Source organism: Schistocerca gregaria, chromosome 7, assembly GCF_023897955.1.
Source record: "Schistocerca gregaria isolate iqSchGreg1 chromosome 7, iqSchGreg1.2, whole genome shotgun sequence".
In the NCBI taxonomy this organism is placed as follows: Eukaryota; Metazoa; Arthropoda; class Insecta; order Orthoptera; family Acrididae; genus Schistocerca; species Schistocerca gregaria.
The window spans coordinates 277208721-277230590 of record NC_064926.1 but is presented as its reverse complement, the minus strand read 5'-3'; the positions used below and the strand labels follow the sequence as shown (position 1 = coordinate 277230590).

Here is a 21870-nt window from a genome sequence, read left to right as displayed (position 1 = left end):
CGTTTACTCTTGAAACTTCTGAGAGGTCTAGGTTCGTATTCATTAAGCTGTTATTGTTGCCTTGTGCAACTAGATTGAAATTACGTTACGACTATGCAGAATTGTGGACTAAAGTGTTCGTTTTATGTCATACAAATACAAGCAGACTATATTCTATGTTTATGTTTGACAGAATTTTAGGCATGGAGGACGCAATGATGTACCCAGCATTTGCTGTGCCATTGTCCGCCTTGGTCATTAGGAGAAGGGCACCACGACGACGTAATATGATGAGTAGGAACTGGGTTTGATCCCGGCTGGGATAGAAGCGGTGAAGCCAGGGAGATAATACTCCCTGTTGATGAAGAAACTGAAACTTGAAGATCCACAGGAATTTAGAAAGTTCGTCAGAGTGGATGTGCCTTGTTTTGGCAAGCTGCTGTCGATCGTACATGACAGGATTCGCGCAAGTGACACAGTAATGAAGGAAACTACTTCACAATAAATGCAAATAGGCTTGTACAGTCATCACTGATCGGGGTCGGCACAGCTGCTTTGACTCTTGGGGCTATTCTCTCAACACTGTTCTTACTGGCATGATGAAATAACACAGACGATGCAGTCAAATCAAACGCTTGCGGTACTTTCCCAGTTAATCTGATACATACAGATATCGAAAGTAAAATTGAATACACATTTACGCAAAACCTGTAAATTCATGGTAGCACAGTGCATCTAGAGGACCCTATACACATATATGTCTCAATAAGCACTCTTATACCTTGTTTCGTTCCATTTGTACAGCAATAAGGTATCATCAGATATAAAGTTTTTATCAATGGTAATACAAAAAAGACCATTTTCTTTCGTTTGATTACCGTATCTATAAAAAATTACTCACTGAAAAATGTGTACAATATCTCGCGCTAGCCAAAAGAATTCTGAAGAGCTCACCTATTTCTCGTCTGCTGACTACAAATGAAAACGTTAACAAGCACAAAGCCCTCTCGAAATACTGTGTTCTTCTCATGCTTGCACACACCTCTTCTACAATGGAGAACTGTTTCTAAATCTCCCCGGCGGATAAACTGTCTACTAAAATAGAGGCTTCACCCGTTATACGGCTAGATGGCAGGCCGTCTACATGCACGTAAGTGCAAAAATTTTTCTTCCTTCGAAGGCGAGATATCATTGCTTCGTGAAAAAGAGAGTTCTTTGTAGACTGTAGATGAATATTATGGGATACGTGCATCATGACATGTCGTGTTTATGTTCTAAGACGATGAAAGAAGAAGGACGGCGAAACCGGATGTCAGCACATAATTCCTCACAGAAAGCACCGAGCAGCCGACCTCAGTGTCGCTATCCGACAGATGGCTCACTATCAGCAGCTTCACATGCCCCTCTCTTCATGAGACATTGCGGAGAGGTTTAGAATTTAATGCCTGAAATTGGTGGTAAGACTAGTAATGGGGAACTTAATATCGCCATATCTTCCGATCTTTCCGGTCAACTGCTGGTGGCGAAAATTCGATCACCAGGATTCAAACCGTTAACTTCCCGTCGAGCACCAACGCACAGCTGTGAGTTAGCGACCTCGTTTAAAGAAGCTCGTAAGACGAAGATTGTAGCGCATCACTTCGATGTGTCTGATTTTATTCAGATCCACTATTCAACACCATTTGTCTAGATATTTGTGTGTCAGTGAAAAATGAAGCAAATGCACTCGTCATGAGGGTGTATACTGGTCACACACACCATACACCAGTTATTTAGTCGGTTGTTCCATTCACCATCAGTAAGGGTACGGCTGTGTCACCGACAAAGTAGCCATGTCAAATGTAGTTTCTCGTGAAAACAGGCAACCATGCTGCCGTAATCCCTTCTATAGAAGCTCTAACTTATAACCTGAAAGCTACCTTTTAACAATACATTTCACGTGTTTGAAGTCATAGTTGCTGCGTGCAACGTAACAGAATGTGATAAGATTCCGGCGACGTAAATAATAAGAATCCATAACTGAAGACATTCGGTAACGTTGCAAGGAAATTAGCATATGTAAATTACCATACACGGGCAGAAAAGTGATGAGGTCAACCTGATAACTGGTACCGTATTTACACTATTTGAATAAGATAACCAATGGGTAGTAATAAACTAATCCCGCACAGCCAATCCTCCTTTGTTTACCACACTGCAATCGCCATCCAACACTCATCAGCATACCGATGGTTATCTTATAAATGAAAGTCATTTATTCCTGTTGTTTTTCGTATGCTGAATCTTAATATATCTACCATTTTCTGCAATGAGTACTCAGTATTCAAAAATTTCATTTTATTCGATTTAAATGATATATACTTCATATACTGTTTGAAATAACTACAACAAGAAATTCATATTTTGTGTGGTATAAGTTGCACTGGTTAGTATATATTGTAACTACAATAACAGGCTTTTGACTCCTCTTCCTTTTTGCGTAAGAAACAAAAGAGAAAAGAAACCACTAGTGACGATCTCCACACATTGAGTTGTACCTAATGAAATAAGAGCAGTAGTAACGATGGAGAATTTTTCAACTATTCCTGCGAGGAATTTCCTCATCTAAGCGACATTGAAAACACTTGAAAAATGACTTTCGATTCCAACTTTGTATCGAGAATCCTTGTCAGTGACAGGGAGGTTTGGGTTTCATTAAAGGTGTTTGTTAGTAAGCTCTTGGATAGCAAAAAGAACCCACGTAACGTTTGTATTACAGCCAACGTGCTGGAGCGTATCAAGTGATTAAACTGTTGGATAAGGTTCAAGAGACGTTAATTATGCCAACGGATTTACCTCTCTGGGAGCAGGTCATGTGCCGGCACCGGGTTCCACCACCTCTCTTCACTCATTGTCATCCACAACAATCATAATACGTCACAACATACGAGGGTCAATCAAATATAAACCAGAATGTTTTTAATTTTTACTTAAGCTACAGAAAAATTCATACATACAAACATATCGTTGTATACAGTCTCCTGGACGGGAAACACATCTTTCCTAATGGATTGACAGTTCTTTATTCCATTTTTTCAGCAACTCTTATTCGGCGATCGTCTACCATAAGGCTTTCTAACAATGCCAATATTCTCTTTAGTCACGCTGGTCCTCGGGTGATGACGGTGAGCTGCATTCTCAACAGTTCCACATTGTCCGCCTCGCTAGCTGCGCGATCAGAGCGGATGATTGCCAAGTGATTTCGATTCCCGGCCGGGTCGGAGATTTTCTGAGCTCCGGGACTGGGTTGTGGTGTTGTTCTTAAGTTCGTGTCGTCGTAACTGATACTGACAGCTGAATGGGCATGTCTCGAAGGTCAACAACAACAAAAAGAAAATGTTCCTCGTTCTCGTAAAAACTGTTTGTGTCATGCACATACTTCAGTCTTCCTCAGGGTGTTGTCACCGAACTGTGCAGCGAGACTTTTCAAAATTTTGGACGGTTTTACATCCTTTAACTCAAAAATGTAAACTTTCACGGCCAGAAACGCCATAGTTAATAAAATGTTCCGGGCTGTTAGGCCATGGTTGAATGGATTTCATCTTATGACCCCAACATTTCGCTCTACCTGCGGAGGATATTTGCAAAGGAGATTTTAGCTTTTCTGCAGATCCGATTCACACCCTGGCTCGATAGTGTCAATAGCAATCCATAGTGTGGATCGGACATTCACAGAAGCTACGATCTTCCATTGAAAGTATCCTCCGCAGATAGGGTTTGATGGTCAAATCCATTCGAACACGGCGTAATATCCCTCTGTTGTGAAAAACGTAATTGTAATGTTTTGCACAACAAATGACAGTACTTTTGATCTGAAACTTCGATTCTGACTAAAAAAACTGAACGACAACGTTTTAACTGTGTAGAACAATCTCTGGAAAGGAAAGCAACAATGTGCAAAAATCGTACCGCACTCCCTTTACAAAAAGCGCGGAAAACTAAGATTCTGGTTTATATTTAATTTACCCTACCATACTCATTAGAGTCACCTACACTTAGCAGATAGCCAACATTTAAAATACACAACTCTGATACTTCGGGAATATTCTCTTCAGTCACGTTGGTTCTCGACGATGAGGGCAAGCTGCATTCTCAACTGTTCCACTTTTCTCGCCTCTGTAGAGAAGCCATTGTGCACTAAATATAGAAAAATATTTCCAATTATGCGGCTTAACCTACTCTTACGGCTACCTATGTTGAACATAAGGGACAAGACGAGCACTTTTACCAAGAAATCAAAATGATGTAAAGATGCCACCTAGGTCGCTGGAATTCTGATGTGGTGGGATTCTACTTTTGCTACCTTCTAGACGTTCAACAGGCAATTAATCGTACAAAGGGCCACATTAGTTTCTTTCAGGAGAAGAGAGAAAGTAAATATAACATATAATATAAATATATTTATTATGTCATAAGTAGGTGTGTCCATATTTATACTTCAATAAATCCTTTGATCACATTCAACGCTTAAATTACATTCCATTCTGATTACACGTTTTAAAATAATTCAATTTTTCACCGGCGCTTGACATAATATGATACAAAGATGAAATAGGAAACACTTTTTAATGTTCTAGAAATTATATTTATTTCACCGCGAGCTGGCTTTCGGCTTCTTATCCCACATTCAGGTGAAAGCTTAATGTTGCCAACACTTATAAAATGACATGAGACTTACACAGACATTATTGACACAGAAATTACAAAAGATACATAAATGATCATATGTAGAACGTTTACATAGGGAGGCGTAACGTTTATTGTCACGCAGAAACACTAACATTGTTGTTGTTGTGTTGTTGTGGTCTTCAGTCCTGAGACTGGTTTGATGCAGCTCTCCATGCTACTCTATCTTGTGCAAGCATCTTCATCTCCCAGTACCTACTGCAACCTACATCCTTCTGAATCTGCTTAGTGTAGTCATCTCTTGGTCTCCCTCTACGATTTTTACCCTCCACATGGCCCTCTAATACTAAATTGGTGATCCCTTGATGCCTCAGAACATTTCCTACTAACCGATCCCTTCTTCTGGTCAAGTTGTGCTACAAACTTCTCTTCTCCCCAATCCTATTCAATACTTCCTCATTAGTTATGTGATCTACCCACCTAATCTTCAGCATTCTTCTGCAGCACCACATTTCGAAAGCTTCTATTCTCTTCTTGTCCAAACTAGTTATCGTCCATGTTTCACTTCCATGCATGGCTACACTCCATACAAATACTTTCAGAAATGACTTCCTGACACTTAAATCTATACTCGATGTTAACAAATTTCCCTTCTTCAGAAACGCTTTCCTTGCCATTGCCAGTCTACATTTTATATCCTCTCTACTTCGACCATCATCTTGTTATTTTGCTCCCCAAATAGCAAAACTCCTTTACTACTTTAAGGGTCTCATTTCCTAATCTAATTCCCTCAGCATCACCCGACTTTATTCGACTACATTACATTATCCTCGTTTTGCTTTTGTTGATGTTCATCTTATATCCTCCTTTCAAGACACTGTCCATTCCATTCAAATGCTCTTCCAAGTCCTTTGCTGTCTCTGACAGAATTACGATGTCATCGGCGAACCTCAACATTTTTATTTCTTCTCCATGGATTTTAATACCTACTCCGAATTTTTCTTTTGTTTCCTTCACTGCTTGCTCAATATACAGATTGAATAACATCGGGGAGAGACTACAACCCTGTCTCACTCCCTTCCCAACCACTGCTTCCCTTTCATGTCCCTCGACTCTTACAACAGACATTTGTTTTCTGTACAAATTGTAAATAGCCTTTCGCTCCCTGTATTTTACCCCTGCTACCTTCAGAATTTGAAAGAGAGTATTCCAATCAACATTGTCAAAAGCTTTGTAACATTAACTAAAAAAAAAGAAACAGTTAAGAAACTGTTGACATACTGAATGTTTACGTAGGAAAGCATTACATTTTTTGCCACACAGAAAACTTTATTTCCATTTGTAGTTAATGTAACTATTTCTGCCTGACAAAGCCGCAATGCTTTACTATGTAAAAACTCTGAATATCATTATTTTTGTGTCTCCTGTATCTTATGTATAAATAATATCTTTGTAGGTCGCACATCATTTTATCTGTGCGTACGAAATTCAGGTGTTACCTGAAGATGACCCAAGAAGCCGAAAGCCGGTTCGTAAGCAAATAAATATAATTTCCGTAACATTAGAAAATGTTTCCTATTTAATACTACACGTATTTTTTTAAATTCTGTACTTTTAACTAAGCCATACCGAGACAAAATTGTGTGTCATAGGGAAAAACTGAGGTTAGATATGGGTTCATTCTGCAAACCTTCATGAGATGAAGCTGTTACCTAACAAAAAAGTAGTCCTTCAAGGGTTATCCGTCGACCTCCTTAATATACCTGACCTATAAACAAGGAAAGGTGGTCACAAAAGTAGCAAAAATCTCAGGATATCCAAAACAATAATTAACTGTAAGCGTCATTTCACTTTAGGAGAAAAAACAAAACGAACTGCTTTAAATATACAAAACATTATTGCACAAAAATTCACAAAACTTCGTCATGCGCTTGGAAGAATCTATCCAAGCAAAAACACGATCTGAGGACATTAATATCTACTAGAATACAACACTAAACTGTGATGATCTGGACTTAATTAGAGACAATTATATAGTCAACTGATAGGTACCAACGTTTACAGTGTTCTGTGCAATGTTGGAATGTGGTCCCTGTTGGACGAGGTAGCAGATATGTTCTCCCAAATGGAACTCGCGACGTGTTCATCAAACACTATGTCACGGGCAACTGGTGAAACAGGGGGACGAGCAGCTAGGACTGCAGTTCGGACTCAGAGGGGCTATCGGTGACTTCTGAACTGTGTGCAGATGATTTGTGGTAACATTTGTCGTCTTCTATTAACTTTTGTATTCTGTGCTATGTAAGACGCCGTATGCGGTATCTATATATCATGCACATTTTCTCTGCGCGTATGGGTCTGATATGATTCCAGTTAAATGCAGCTGATGGAACCTAATCCAACCATGTAGTGCCACATATGTCTATAATTAAGGGGCATGTTTGAATTTTTCAGTTGGTACTCTAACACCTGATACACTATGTGATCAAAAGTATCCGTACACGCACGAAAACATACATATTTCGTATTAGGGGTATTGTGCTGCTACCTACTGCAAGGTCCTCCATATCAGCAACCTCAGTAGTGATCAGACATAGTGAGAGAGCAGGGTGGGGCGCTCCGCAATACTTACGGACTTCGAACGTCAGGTGATTGGGTGACACAAGTGTCACACGTCTGTACGGTAGATTTCCACACACCTGAACATCCCAAGGTCCACTGTTTCCGATATGATAGTGAAGTGTAAACGTTAAGGGGCACATACAGCACAAAACCGTACAGACCTTCCTCGTCTGTTGACTGACAGAGAGATAGCCGACAGTTGAAGATCCACTGCAAGTATTATGACAGTTAAGCGGGAGGTAAGAAAACTTGGGTTTCATGGTCCAGCGACTGCTCAATAAGCCACACATCATGCCGGTAAACGCCCAACGACGCCTCGCTTGGTGCAATTAGGGTAAACATTGGATGACTGAACAGTGAAAAAAGGCTGCGTGGAGTGACGAATCACCGTACACAATGTGGCGATCCGATGGTGGGGTGTGGGTATAGTGAATGCCCGGTGAACGTCATCTGCCAGCGTGCGTAGTGCCAACAGTAAAATTCGGAGGCGGTGGTGCTATGGTGTGATCGTGTTTTGCATGGAGGGGGCTTGCAGCCCTTGTTGTGTTGCGTGGCAATATCACAGCACAGGCCTACATTGATGTTTTAAGCACCTTCTTGCTTCCCACTGCTGAAGAGCAATACGGGGATAGCGATTGCATCTTTCTACACGATCGAGCATCTGTTCATAATGCACGGCTTGTGGCGGGGTGGTTACACGACAATAGCATGCCTGTAATGGACTGACCTGCACAGAGTGCTGACGTGAATCCTACAGAACACCTTTGGGATATTTTGGAGCGCCAACTTTGTGCCAGGCGTCCCCGACCAACATCGATACGTGTCCTCAGTGCAGCACTCCGTGAAGGGCTGCCATTCACCAGGAAACCTTCCAGCACCTGACTGAAAGTGTGTCTGCGAGAGTGGAAGCTGTCATCAAAGCTAAGTGTTGGCCAGCGCCATACTGAATTCCAGCACTACCGATGCAGGGCGCCACGAACTTGCCATTTTCAGCCAAGTGGCCGAAAACTTTTGATCAGATAGTGTATCATAGAAGGGACCAGAGGTGCGTGGTATGTTGACCACGCTTCAGAGAGGACTGCTACATCCGTCAGCTAGTATAGTCTTTAGCCGTACTCTGGGCTGACCTATACGCGCCGTACTTTAGTTTTAGGATCGCATAGTTTAGGTTGGTGATGAGATTATATTAAGGTTAGATTTTTGTTCCTACTTATCTAGCCTATTCTTTCGCGCTTTCATTTTTTTTCCTTTTTTTATTTAAAAAGTTGTTTTACACGTGTTTGTTGCAAACAGCTAAGGCCTCATTGTTGACTTTATATATCGAAATAAATAAACAGATACCGAAAATACCGAAAATTTGCAGAATTCGAATAATTTGGACCTTCTCAAAAAAATTTTTGGGAGGTGGTGAGGGGGGAAAAAAGCACAAGAAGAATAGAAGGTGAAATTATTTGTGTAGAAGTAATAAAGAAAAGAGAGAAACATATGACATGAGTTTCAATGGTGCTCGAAATCATGAGGTGTGTCAAATTTCTCTCTAAGATATTTACTTCCTACTCTTAGACACAGCATATTTGTTTAAAAATTCGAGTGTTGCTTACAAACCATGAAATAGAATATATTTAAATATCGATTGGTATTCTATTGTATAGATGATGAGAAAGCAAGGAAGTTACAATTTGTACTATAACTTGATATTTAATTTATTTGTTCAATACGAAAGAAAGAATTCCGTAATTTCTACACCAGTGCAACTTTTTATTGGCGAAATAGCTAGCCTTGAAGAGATAAACTTTTCGACACTACATATACAGAGATTGAAGGAACTGTTGGTGAAATATTTCAGTTTTCTCTAAAATCACTAATACAATTTAACTTACTTACGCTGACTGCTTTCAAACAATTAAACCGTATTTAGAAAACTGGACCTCACGCTAGTTTATTTGATAACGCAATGGTCCATTTCACACTTTCCGTTTGGTTATAAGAAAAAAATCCATTGCGTGAATTCTAAGGAGTTTTTTTTCACTCCGCTCAAACTTTTGGCCTAAACTATGCTTTTTGGCACTGAAAACAGTATGGAGTACAGACATTTACTATTAGATGTTTCAAATAAGAGACGTAGTGGCTGAAAAGACTTATTGTTGATGACTAGTGTTGACTTGCATCATTTGTGAATGGCCAGATTTTCATTGGTTTTGTGGAACCACGAGCAACTTGAATCAAGAGGCCCGGATTGGGCTGTCAGCCCCAGTCCTTGCGCTAGTCTATTTGATAACGCAATGATGGCCGTCGCGCCGCCGGCTCGCTCGCTCGCCCGTCGTGTCGTGTGGCAGTGTTGCACGCCCGCCTGCCGGGTCCTCCTGCCGCCACCTCTGCCGCATATCTCCTGCGCCTCGCCGGCCGTCGTATTTGCTGAGCGCAGAGTCTCGCTGCTGTCACGGGCGTTTCCGCTGATTAGCTGCAGCGCTATCGATGTGGAGCCACGCCGTTGCAGGTTGCGCGATAAAAAGAGTCACCTCGGGGAACTATCTCCCACCAGAGTATAGCGTTACGCAGCAGCTGTTGGCAAAGTCTGCAGCGCGTCGCCCACTTCCCGTAGTAAACCCATGTGCTGTTCTGTCAATAATATGTTTCTTGTCTCATACTGGAAAGTGGGCTCTTAGAATTATGAGAGTAAAGCTTTAATTGCTGCAAAGGGCTTTCGTTCCTTGTAACACCTCTCACTGCTGTTTGTTGGCCATATCCTTGGCGGTCTCCTTCTTTAGTAATTAAATGTCCTATTTATTCCTCCGATAAATCAATGTGCCTCTTGCTTTTTCTGTGGCTATATTTGTGTGAGTGTGCCACGTTCAATCGTTCCTAACACGTCATGTGGCTCATTCCAGTGGCTATTCGCGCGATCGTATACTCGTATGATATCATACTATGCATTCTTACAAAATAAATCAGGTCTTTTCGTGTGCAGTTTTTGCGTAACACTTATTTTTGTTAAGGCTCAGATGTTTGCGTAAGTCACAATTCATCTCGAAGTCTCATTTATTAACATTTTTTTTAACCTCGTGACTTCTCCGCATTGTCTGGAAACGGTATGAGAGAGCTGAAAACATTATCTAACAAGCCATTTAGTAACATCGCGAATAGTTACGGATCGCTTACAATTGCTTTAATGTAAATATGTTTTCGATATGGTATGTGACGTCAGATGATCACTGCATACCTGTGATTCCTGGGTAACAGTCACGTGTAACCTCTGGAAACGTTGAAGACAATTTGTGCCTGAATGAACTACTGGGGATATATTAAAAAACTAGAAACCCGCCTCGATTGCGAAAAAAGCACCTAGTGTTAAGCTGAGTGTCGGCGTAGATAACTACACCTTCTTCAGAACAATAAAACCCACAAGTGCCTAAGAAGACCTTTGTCAATGATTAAAAGAACACCATAGCTATGCATTTATAAACGAAAAAAAGGAAAACACATACACAGGTTGTTACTAGGTGCTTTATTCGCAATCGAGGCGGGTTTCTAGTTTTTTCATATATTAACCAACTATTGCTGACGCGCTGCGATGTTGAAGGTTCTATTGGGGATACCTTTATCCGCGAAACGCCAGTAGTAGCAGTTTATGCAATGCCGCACGCATGTAACACCATGGAGGGTGCTGCCCCTATAGCAAGGAACAAGTATTATTCTTAAAAGTGCTCAACTGCGACATAAACTGAAATATCCCACAGTGGAAACCAGTAATGAAAAACATCTGTGATCCCAAATAGTTTTGTCACCATTGCACGATTGACACAGTTGCGTGGACGTTGCTCCGATGCGCAGTTGCGCGAATTTCGCCTCCGCTAACTTAAATATTCTTCATTTTCCCGCTGGACGTTTAACAATCTGCAGGAAAATTAACTTAAAAATACTGTACATTTTTTTTAAATCATCGGCTCTCAGTTCGTATCACTTACAAATTTTGTAACGACACCTCTTTGAGATGATTCTAAGCGATCGTCTGTGAGTCATCTCCTAAACGCTGTTCTCCTAAAAAATTCACACGTTCTATATTCCTCACGCTTAAGCCATAAGTTTTAACTCACACAAATTTCCGTATGATTACTACATGTATTCTGAAACGTTCCTTATCTCGTTCAGTGAGAGGTGTCAGACCGTTTCCATGCTTAACACGTCACTTTCAAGAACAGGAACGTGACCTGTATTTTCACATTTGTAGCTCTAATTACACCGTTTCTCTAAAATGACCCGATCCCATAAAGATAATCTGTATCACATTAACAGAACAAATAATTTATATGAAAAACAATAAACGAAAACGTTTGTATGCATTTCTCTGAAAATCACATGACAAAATTATTGTAAATATAGATTTTTTAAAGTAATTTGATTCTTTAGAAACACTCAGTAGGCAATATTGTTGCAGTACTGTTCCGGTTTAGTGGAATTTTTCTCGAAATATTAGTAATGTGGAAGCAAAAGATGATTATTCTTGCTCTCTTTAAATGTTACCTGTAAACGCAGCATGTACAGAGTTGTCACTACGGGGCAGCCACTCTCTCAGATATGACATGACTGTGAAAAGTAGTTATCTTTCAGCCTTGCAGCGATGTTACGATTAATTATGTCAAATTGCAGATCCGCCTTCCGCTAGCGCATATAAAATTTTCCACGTGTGAAAATGGTTTTTTTTGTTGAAAAATTCAGAGCGAAACTGCAGTCCACTCCCTTTCACGCCGACAGCACTCGTCCTTCTCCTCCTCCTCTCCCAAAAGTAGTAAGGAGGCTCAGTTAGCAGGTTGCAGGAACGCTAGGGCCTACAGCTTTGGTTAGCAGCATTGCTTATGAGGCATAATGATTTTCAGACCAAACTTCAGGATGAAGAGTGCTTTAAATTTTTAGATACAATTATAGCCATCTGTGTAAATAGCTGTAAGCCAGAATAATCTGTCGGTACTGATAGATCGCTGATGTGTCCTTAAATATGACTGACGTTATCAGGTGGCAAGCCCACTGATATGTAGAGGTACTTTCCTGCACAGCCATCGCACAGCTTCTCATTGATCAATGATTTCTGCTACATGACCCTGTAATAATACGTTTCACTTTTCTATACTTTTCTTTCTCTGTTTCACTTGTCTTACCATGGAGCAACTGAAACACACATTTCTCAACGAAGTGATGCAGCGATTGACGATCTTACTTAGACTGATATTATGGCATACTCCAAAATCGAGCAACCAGCCATGTAAGATGACATAATATTTAATGCAATGCACTTGTATTCAACAGAAGTGATTTACAGATCCTGAAATCACTGAATGGTTCGTTACAGGGGTGCTGACTGATTGTATTTTTAGACTTTGCAAGGTTACGATAATATTACGTGGGTTGTAGGTCGCTGCTACAGGTGCTTTGCTTCGCGTGTTACTCTGAGATACGTCACTTTGTTTTGCCCACTTTAGCGCAACGTGTTGAGCCAGTAGTGAGTTACTGGAAACGAAGTACATTAACACGCTGCAACTGTAAAGGGCTGCCTCCAGATTCAGTCTGGACGTTTCATTCACCGATAATAACCAGCTGATACGGCTCACGGAGGAATATGAGGCAAAGGCATCATTTTCCGGGTCAATCCCTTCGGCATCAGGTGTCAGCTTGCGTCACTCAAGCCTAGAGGACACTGGCTGTAAACTATGTTTAATTAGCCCAACTCGACAGTAGATTAATGCAGACATAATTACTTGTCTCGGTTGGTTTCAAAAACACAACGCGGCAGTATCTGATCTGCCTGCGGCGTTTGAAAACGGTGCACTTCTTCCCACTGTGCAGTCTTACTCCTGGCTCATACTCACTACACAACCCCGTCATCTGCTTGCTCCATACTTTATTTGTGCCGATTACTTCGATCTAATACGTTATCCCTGTCACTAATGGTCTCATAAAATGAAAAAAGAGATTAATCTGATTATATTTTTAATTTGATTTTCGGCGTCAGGTGTAGTATGGAGACACCCAACAACCAGTTTCGAAACTGTAGTTTTCTGCATACATTGGTTACAATATCTCAGTTCGTTGGACGTAATCTTGGACCAAATAACTAGCGAATGAATTTATTACTTGAACACAATTAAAAACATAAGGAAAATTTTAAATTTATAGAGACACAAGGTGTTTGATCTGACGAGACTTCTACTTCCGAGCCGTTTGGCCAGAGTCCTAATCAATGTGGTTGTGCCTCTAATGAAATGATTTGATTTGTTCACCACGGTGTGCGTGCTTATTATCACCTGGTTACTGCAACGTGTAGGTGGCAGGTTACATGAGGGAATGAAAAACTTGAATAGTCCATTAATGTCAGATAAACGGATGGTCCTCTCACAATGAAATGTGGAGACAGTCCTTCGCCGATGAAAACCACCGGATATCTGGGTCGTGGACATAGCCCAGCCGTAACTGAGGGCTACCAGCTGTATCTACACGTACATCTACCTGGCTGTTCTGAAATTCACATTTAAATGCATGGCACAGCATTCATCGAACCACCTTCAGCATATTTCTCTACCGTTCCACTCTAGAACAGAACGCGGGAAAAACGAACGCTAAAATTTTTCCTGTGTGATCTCTGATTTCTCTTATGTTATTACGATGGCCATTCCTCCGTATGTTGGTGGGTGCCAACAGAGTATTTTCAATGTCATAGGAGAAAGTTCGTGATTGAGATTTCGTAAAAGATCTCGCCGCAACGAAAAACGCCTTTGTTTTAATGATTGCCACTACCTTGCGTATCATATCCGTGACATTATCCCCCTATTTCGCTGTCCTTCTTTGAACTTTTTTGATGTTCACCTGTCAATCCTATCTCATACGGATTCTATACCGCGCAGCAATGCTCCAGAAGAGGAGGGACAAATGTAGTGTAGCTGTCTCTATAGTAGACCTGTTGCTTCTTCTATTCTGCATATAAAACAGTCTTTAGTTCGGCTTCCCCACGACGTTTTCTGTGTGATCATTCCCATTTAAGTTTTCCGTATTTGTAATCTCTAGGTATATAGGTGAAGTGACAGCCTTTAGATTTGTGTGCGCAGCTCATGGTCTAGCGGCCCAGCCCGCACGATGGTACCAACGGCAATAAGAAAGTGACTGAGTTTGTCATCGATGGACTCTTGAGTTGTCACGTGACACCAGCACAGAAATGGTAACTAGATAACGAAAAAGAAGCACGTGGAATGCACGACAAATGAAAAACAAAGACGTACCTAAATTTGCTCTACTCGTATCAGGGGTGTGGCCACCCTGAGTGAAGTTCTCAGTTATGGATTTTGAAAAACGTCATGGAACATCTACCCGGAAACACAGACCAAAAAACGACGAAGAAGCATGTCGAAAGAAATACGGGTAAAAAACTCAGGGGATTCCACCCAAGTCACCGATGTGGCGTCAAGTAAAAAGACTTGGTTCTGAGCACTATGGGACTTAACTTCTCAGGTCATCTGTCCCCTAGAACTTAGAACTACTTAAACCTAACTAACCTAAGGACATCACACACATCCATCCATGCCCGAGGCAGGATTCAAACCTGCGACCGTAGTGGTCGCGCGGTTCCAGACTGTAGCTCCTAGAACCGCTCGTCCACTACGGCCGGCTAAAAAGATTTGGACTATGCGGTTGAACAACCCTGGCCATTAATTTCACACGATCATTCCATTTCATGTGATTTCTACAACCCTGGCCATTAATTCCACACGATCATTCCATTTCATGTGATTTATCGTGTAACTGAAATTTAACGGATTCATTTTAATGTTCATGTTGATGACCTCACTCTTTTTTACTGTTTAGACCTGATTGCCACCTTTCTCACCACACAGAAATCATATGCAAATCATTTCGTAATTCGTAGACGTATGGTAAACGACAGCATAATCTGCAAACCCTCAAAGAGGGCTTCTCAGATTGTCTCCTGAGTCTTTGATGTAGATTAAGAACAGCAGAGGATGTATGACATTTGTGTGGGAAACGTCGGATATCACCTCTGTTTTATTCGATATCTTTCCGTTAGTTACAGAAAACTGTGATCTCTGACAGAAAGTCACGAATCTAGTCAGTCAACTGAAGCGAAATTCACAGATACGCAGTTCCACTGGAAGCCAGTATCAAGAGCTTTCTTGGAATCTAAAAACATGGAATCAACTTCAGATCGCCTGTCGATAGCACTGATTACTTCATGTGATTAAAAGATCAGTTGTGCTTCACAGGAACGATATTTTCTACCCTATGGCTGTAGCATTCGTAGCTAACTGGCATTCAGCTAAAGTTGAGTCTTCTGATTTTTTATGTTTTTTTTTTTTTTTTGATTTATTGAATCAGCAGACTCCTGACTGATTTGATGCGGTTCGCTATGAATTATTTCTCTCTGCCGCCAACCTTTTCACCTCAGAGAAACACTTGCGTCCTACATCCTGAATTATTTGTCGGATACATTCACTCTCTGTATTAAGCCGTTTTTACTTTCTGAAGCTCCTTCCAGGGCCATAGAAATTATTCCTTGATGTCTTAATACATGTCCTATCATCAAGTCCGTTGCTCTTGTTAATGTTTTACGTATCTTTCTTTCTTCCCCGATTCTGGTGAGAACTTCCTCATTCCTTATCATTTCACCTAATTTTCAACATTCTTATGAGAAACCACGTTTCAAAAGCTTCGATTCTCTTCTGTTGCAGTTTACCTAAATTCTGTCCTCCAAACGTATAGTGCTGTCCTCCAAACGTACAATCACAGATATTTGTTCCTCAGATTAAGGCGTATGTTTGATACTAGTAGACTCCTTTTGACCAAGAATGCCCTCATTGTCTGTACTAGTCTGCTTTCATGTCGTCCTTGTTTCATCCGTCATGTGTTATTTTGCGTCCAAAATAGCATATTTCCTTATTTCCATGACTGTACTGTAATCACCAATTTTGATGTTTAGCATCTCGCTATTCTCATTTCTGCTACTTATCTTTGCTTCAGCCGTTCGTCAGTCTACTTTCAATTCATATTCTGTACTCAGTAGCCTATTTTTTTCACTGAATAGTGTCTGTAATTCCTTTTCATCTCGACTGGTGGTAGAATGATTATCAGCGAATCTTATCCTTTCACCCTGAATTTTAATCCCCCTCTTGGGCCATTCATTTATTTCCGTCATTGCTTCGACGATGTAGGGGTGAAAGACAACATACCTGTCTTACTTCCGTTTTAATCAGAGCACTTCGTTCTACGACTTACAATCGTATTGTTCCCTCTTGTTTCTCGTATATATTCTGTATTGCTTATTTTTCCTATAGTTTACTCCTAGTTTTCTCAAAATTTCAAACTTCTTACACCATTTTGCACTGTCGAACGCTTTTTGTAAGTCGAGGAATCCTATGACCATGTCTTGCTTTTTCTTTAGCCTTGCTTCCATAATGAGGCCCAAAATCAGGAATGCCTCTCTGATGCCTTTACCTTTCCTAAAGCCAGACTGCTCGTCATCCAATACAACCTCAGTTATCTTTTCCATTCTTCTGTATATTATTCTTATCAGCAGCTTCGAAGCATGAGCTGTTAAGATGGTAGGTGCAATAGTCCTCGCGCTTATCTGCCCTTGGTGTCTTCGGAATTGTGTGAACGATATTTTTCCATACGTCTGACGGTACGTCGCCGGAAACATAGATTTCACACCAACCTAAATATCAGTTCGGTTGCTACTCCCCCTGATGATTTTACAAATTCCGGTGGAATTTTATCTATCCCTGTTTCCTTATTTGAGCTCAATTCTTAAAAATCCGTTTTAAATTCTAATTCTGGATCCCCTATCTCTTCCATATCGACTCAAGATTCTTCTTCTGGCAGATCACGATACCCTCCCCATCACAGTTGCCTTTAGTGTGCCCACCTACCCGCTCTCTCCTCAGCGTTTATCAGCACACCAATCAGCTAGAACACTAGGTCGACTAAAAGTTCGTAATGTTCTTGGAAAGTGAAACGAGTATCACAGACCAGTAAGGCAAGTGAGCAAATGAGTAGGCGAGTATGGTCGTCTCCGACCCGCGTCAGCTCTCCTGCCCTTCTAGGACCAGTTCACTGGATGGACAGATCTCAGGTATCTTTTCCTCCAGCCACAGACTTTTTTAGATAACTTCTTGTCTGTTCCAGCTCTGTTGTATTCCTTTCCGTCTTTTTTCCTCTGCTGCCGACCTTTCGTGGAGATTTCGTTATACCCTTGTCGTTGTAGAGTGCATAAGAGACAGATGAAGTTTACTGCCTTCTCAGTTGTCACATATTCCGAAGTTCTGGCCGGTCCTCTTGGCCTTGCACCTATGCACGCCGAAAGCCGTCAGCTGTACGCTAGTATCACACAGCGGGCTGTTGCGACTATTGTGTTTCAGTCCACTTGTGCCAACGAGCTGATTCTGTCCGTCCGCTACAGCTAGGCGGTCCCTTGTAAAAAACGGACCAGCTTCTGGCAACAGCTATACTTGCGCAGAATTCAGCTACATAAGGACAACCACTAATTTCAATATCCGGTGAAAATGTCCATAAGTAGATAAAAGACGTGGGAAATGATGGCTCTCCTACACTTCTGGCCATTAAAATTGCTACACCACGAATATGCCGTGCTACAGACGCGAAATTAGGAAGAAGATGCTGTGATATGCAAATGATTAGCTTTTCAAATCATTCACACAAGGTTGGCTCCGGTGGCGATACCTGACATGAGGAAGGTTCCCAACCGATTTCTCATACACAAACAGCAGTTGACCGGTGTTGCCTGGTAAAACGTCGTTAAGATGCCTCGTGTAAGGAGGAGAAATGCGTACCATCACGTTTCCGACTTTCATAAAGGCCCGATTGTAGCCGATTGCGATTGCGGTTTATCGTATAGCGACATTGCTGTTCGTGTTGGTCGAGATCCAATGACTGTTAGCAGAATATGGGATCGGTGGGTTCAGGAGGGTAATACGGAACGCCGTGCTGGATGCCAACGGCCTCGTATCACTAGCAGTCGAGATGACAGGCATCTTATCCACATGGCTGTAAAGGATCGTGCAGCCACGTCTTGATCCCTGAGTCAACAGATGGGGACGTTTTTCAAGACAACAACCATCTGCACGAACAGTTCGACGACGTTTGCAGCAGCATGGACTATCAGCTTGGAGACCATGGCTGTGGTTACCCTTGACACTGCATCACAGACGGGAGCGCCTGCGATGGTGTACTCAACGACGAACCTCTATGTATGAATGGTAAAACGTCATTTTTTCGGATGAATTCAGATTATGTTACAGCATCATGATGGTCGTATCCGTGTTTGGCGACTCACATTAGAAGCGTGTATTCGTCATCGCCATACTGACGTATCACTCGCCGTGATGGTATGGGGTGCCATTCGTTACACGTCTCGGTCACCTTTTGTTCCCATTGACGGCAGTTTGAACAGTGGATTTTACATTTCAGATGAGACGACCCGTGGCTCTACCCTTCATTCGATCCCTGCGAAACCCTACATTTCATCATGATAATGCACCACCGCATGTTGCAGGTCCTGTACGGGCCTTTCTCGATACAGAAAATGTTCGACTGCTGCCCTGGCGAGCACATTCTTCAGATCTCTCACCAACTGAAAACGTCTGGTCAATGGTGGCCGAGCAACTGGCTCGTCACAATACGCCAGTCAATACTCTTGGTGAACTGTGGTATCGTGTTATAGCTGCATGGGAGGCTGTACCTGTACTTGCCATCCAAACTCTGTTTGACTCAATGCCCAGGCGTATCAATGCCGTTATTACGGCCAGAGGTTGTTGTTCTGGGTACTGATTTCTCAGGATCTATGCACCCAAATTGCGTGAAAATGTAATCACAGTCAGTTCTAGTATAATATATTTGTCCTATGAATACCCGTTTATCATGTGCATATCTTTTTGATGTAGCAATTTTAATGGCCAGTAGTGTAGGTAGTTATGCTCGTTTGTTGAGAAGGTTGGTGAATACAGTAAATATCGTTCGTTTGCGATCATTTAAGATATTTTCTGCTTTGTTAGAGGGTCGTTTAACGGTTTTCATGTCAAAATCGAGCTCACAAAGATACACGAATAATTCTTATGGATCGCAAGTTATAGAAGGACCTCTGTTCCATTTTATGTAGTTGTTCCGAGTTACCTGCTTATACTTTCTACTGTCTCCTGGAAGCGAAAACAAAACGATTAGAAGATTAGTCACAGTAAGAAGAAAAGAATTTCTCTTCACCAATATTAGAGTGTGTGAAAGGAAGCAAATTCCTCAACACTTCACTGATAATTTGGATTTTTATCAGTTTTCATGTGGCTCTGTGAATTGAAGGTGTTGTGTGCTGTTCAGACATGTGAAGAACTTTCTAACGAACCCACCCGTTTATTTGAGTGGTACAAGCTGCGTAGAAATTCCATCAGTCCATAACACATTGTACCTATTTGGATATCTCAGTGTTCTAGCAAAATTATTATTTCAGTACCACTAAATGGAACATAACCATATCAGAAGCTCGCAAAACACAAAATTCATTGTTGAATCTAGAGTTACCAGCCAGCATATTGTGAAAGGGAGCTTGTCCGCATGCATCAATACTTTTCATGTTTTTAGTGATCACTTACGATATAAGTTGGTAGATTGCAACATTTGACAACCAATAAGATAAAGAGAGAAACGAAGCTTGTTAATAACCATACGTATTATAAATTTTGAATTTTTGTGAACAGTTTTGTGGCTAACTTGCAGTATTTTTGAGAAAGGATATATGAAGATCAAACAATAACAATACTTACAGTAATTTTGGTGACTGCGTTTTCCAGAAGCTGATACATTGTGCATACCATTCGGTGCTCGCACGCTCCTTTTGATAATGATAAACATGTACGTCTTTAACGCTTAACTTCTCATAAACGAATAAGGGGAAAGATTATTTTCTAGGAAAGAGAACGTCAAAAAAATCTCACTCGTACATGAATATTATCAACGCGACAGCGAATCGATATAACAAACAGATTCACTTTAATTGTGTGTTTGTGCGTGTGTATTTGCGGTGCGAACGTGCGCGCGTGCTTGAAGTCAAGTAGTCGAAATCATTCAAATAAGCGTATTTGCCAAGACCTTGTGTGTGCGTCTTGCTAAACAACATAAACGTAATTTCTAAAAGTAACCTTCTGAATATGACGTATCACTGGTTAGAAGTCGTTTGGATTTATATAAATGTTTTCATACTACCCTGATGGTCTAATAAACAAAATTTAAAGTAATTATATCGCAATACGGGAACAGATCTTTAGACGAAATTTCAATTAAACTGACTTAATTCGTCAACAACGATCACGTTTCATTTAATCTGTTTCGGATTATCGAGTTAGGTGAGTCTTTAAACGGGTATGCTTCTCGCGGATTACTTCGCGCGCTCCCAATTAAAATTTAATTATGCCATGAATACCAAGAGGAGAAGCTCTTAATTAGAGTAACTGAGACGTTGCACATTACTTACGTCGTCAGTCTCATTACTGCCAGCATTACAGGAAATCTCCCCCCTAACGCCTCTGTTAAACTAGGAAAGGCGCAGAAAATGGTCTCATGTGTAGTATCTTCATAACAGGTTAATTCAAACATGTTGTAAAAATGGTGAAAAGAGAATCACCCGCATGAATATCAAGAGCTCAGATGGAAAACCAGTCCTAAGCAAAGAAGGGAAAGCAGAAAGTTGGAAGGAGTATATAGAGGGTCTGTACAAGGAAAATGAACTTGAGGGCAATATTATATTAATGGAAGAGGACATGGATGAAGACGGGATGGGAGAAATGATAGTGCGTGTAGAATGTCACAGCGAACTGAAGCAATCTACCAACCAGTTCGTCTTGAGTTTTGACTGGGATTCAGTACACCATCGACTTTAAATAATCCGTTGGTTAAAAAATAAACAATGGACACATTACATATGATTGTGTATTATAATGCTTTCAGTAACGTTGGAGAAATGTAAGCGGTTTCCATAAACGTGCCTCACACGCATTGCTCATTCAGGACGTCGTTCCATCAGAAATATTTATTTTTAAACTTCCCTGGGTCAATGCGGGTCACAGATACTTTGTCGTGGAACGAATCAGTACATAATTTACAGACTACTGATCAAAAAACCTACAAACAAAGTAATAAATAATTAATAAAACACAAAAAAGGGAGTACAGGAATAAATAACACATTGCAGAGAAAAGTTCTCATCTTCTGCGAGAAACTGCTGTACAAAATAGAGTGTGCCAAAGGGAAACCTTTGAACTTGTATTTGAATACTTGTGGTATATCGCTCTATTTCTTAGTTCTGCTAGATACCTTTGAGAATGAAACTTGCTGAGCAATACACACGTTTCTGTAAAGTGTTTAGGGAAGTGTTATCCAAACGTATATCGTTTCTCCGTCTAGTACTCACTCAATGAATGTTGTCTTTTCTTCTAAAAGAGAGTTGCGATAATTGGTTCTTTGTCTCAATATACATTGTTTAGAATCCTGTCCCGTCTACTTTATTTTGACGCTAATGGTTCTGGATACTCTGTATTTCCGAGA

At 40.9% G+C, this 21870-nt stretch overlaps 1 protein-coding gene across 1 annotated transcript in view; it reads left to right on the top strand.

Moving 5' to 3' along the window:
- The window catches only part of LOC126281870 (calcium/calmodulin-dependent protein kinase type IV-like), a 618086-nt gene that overhangs the window by 357694 nt on the left and 238522 nt on the right, over nt 1-21870 (top strand). The gene's annotated exons all lie outside the window — the stretch shown is intronic.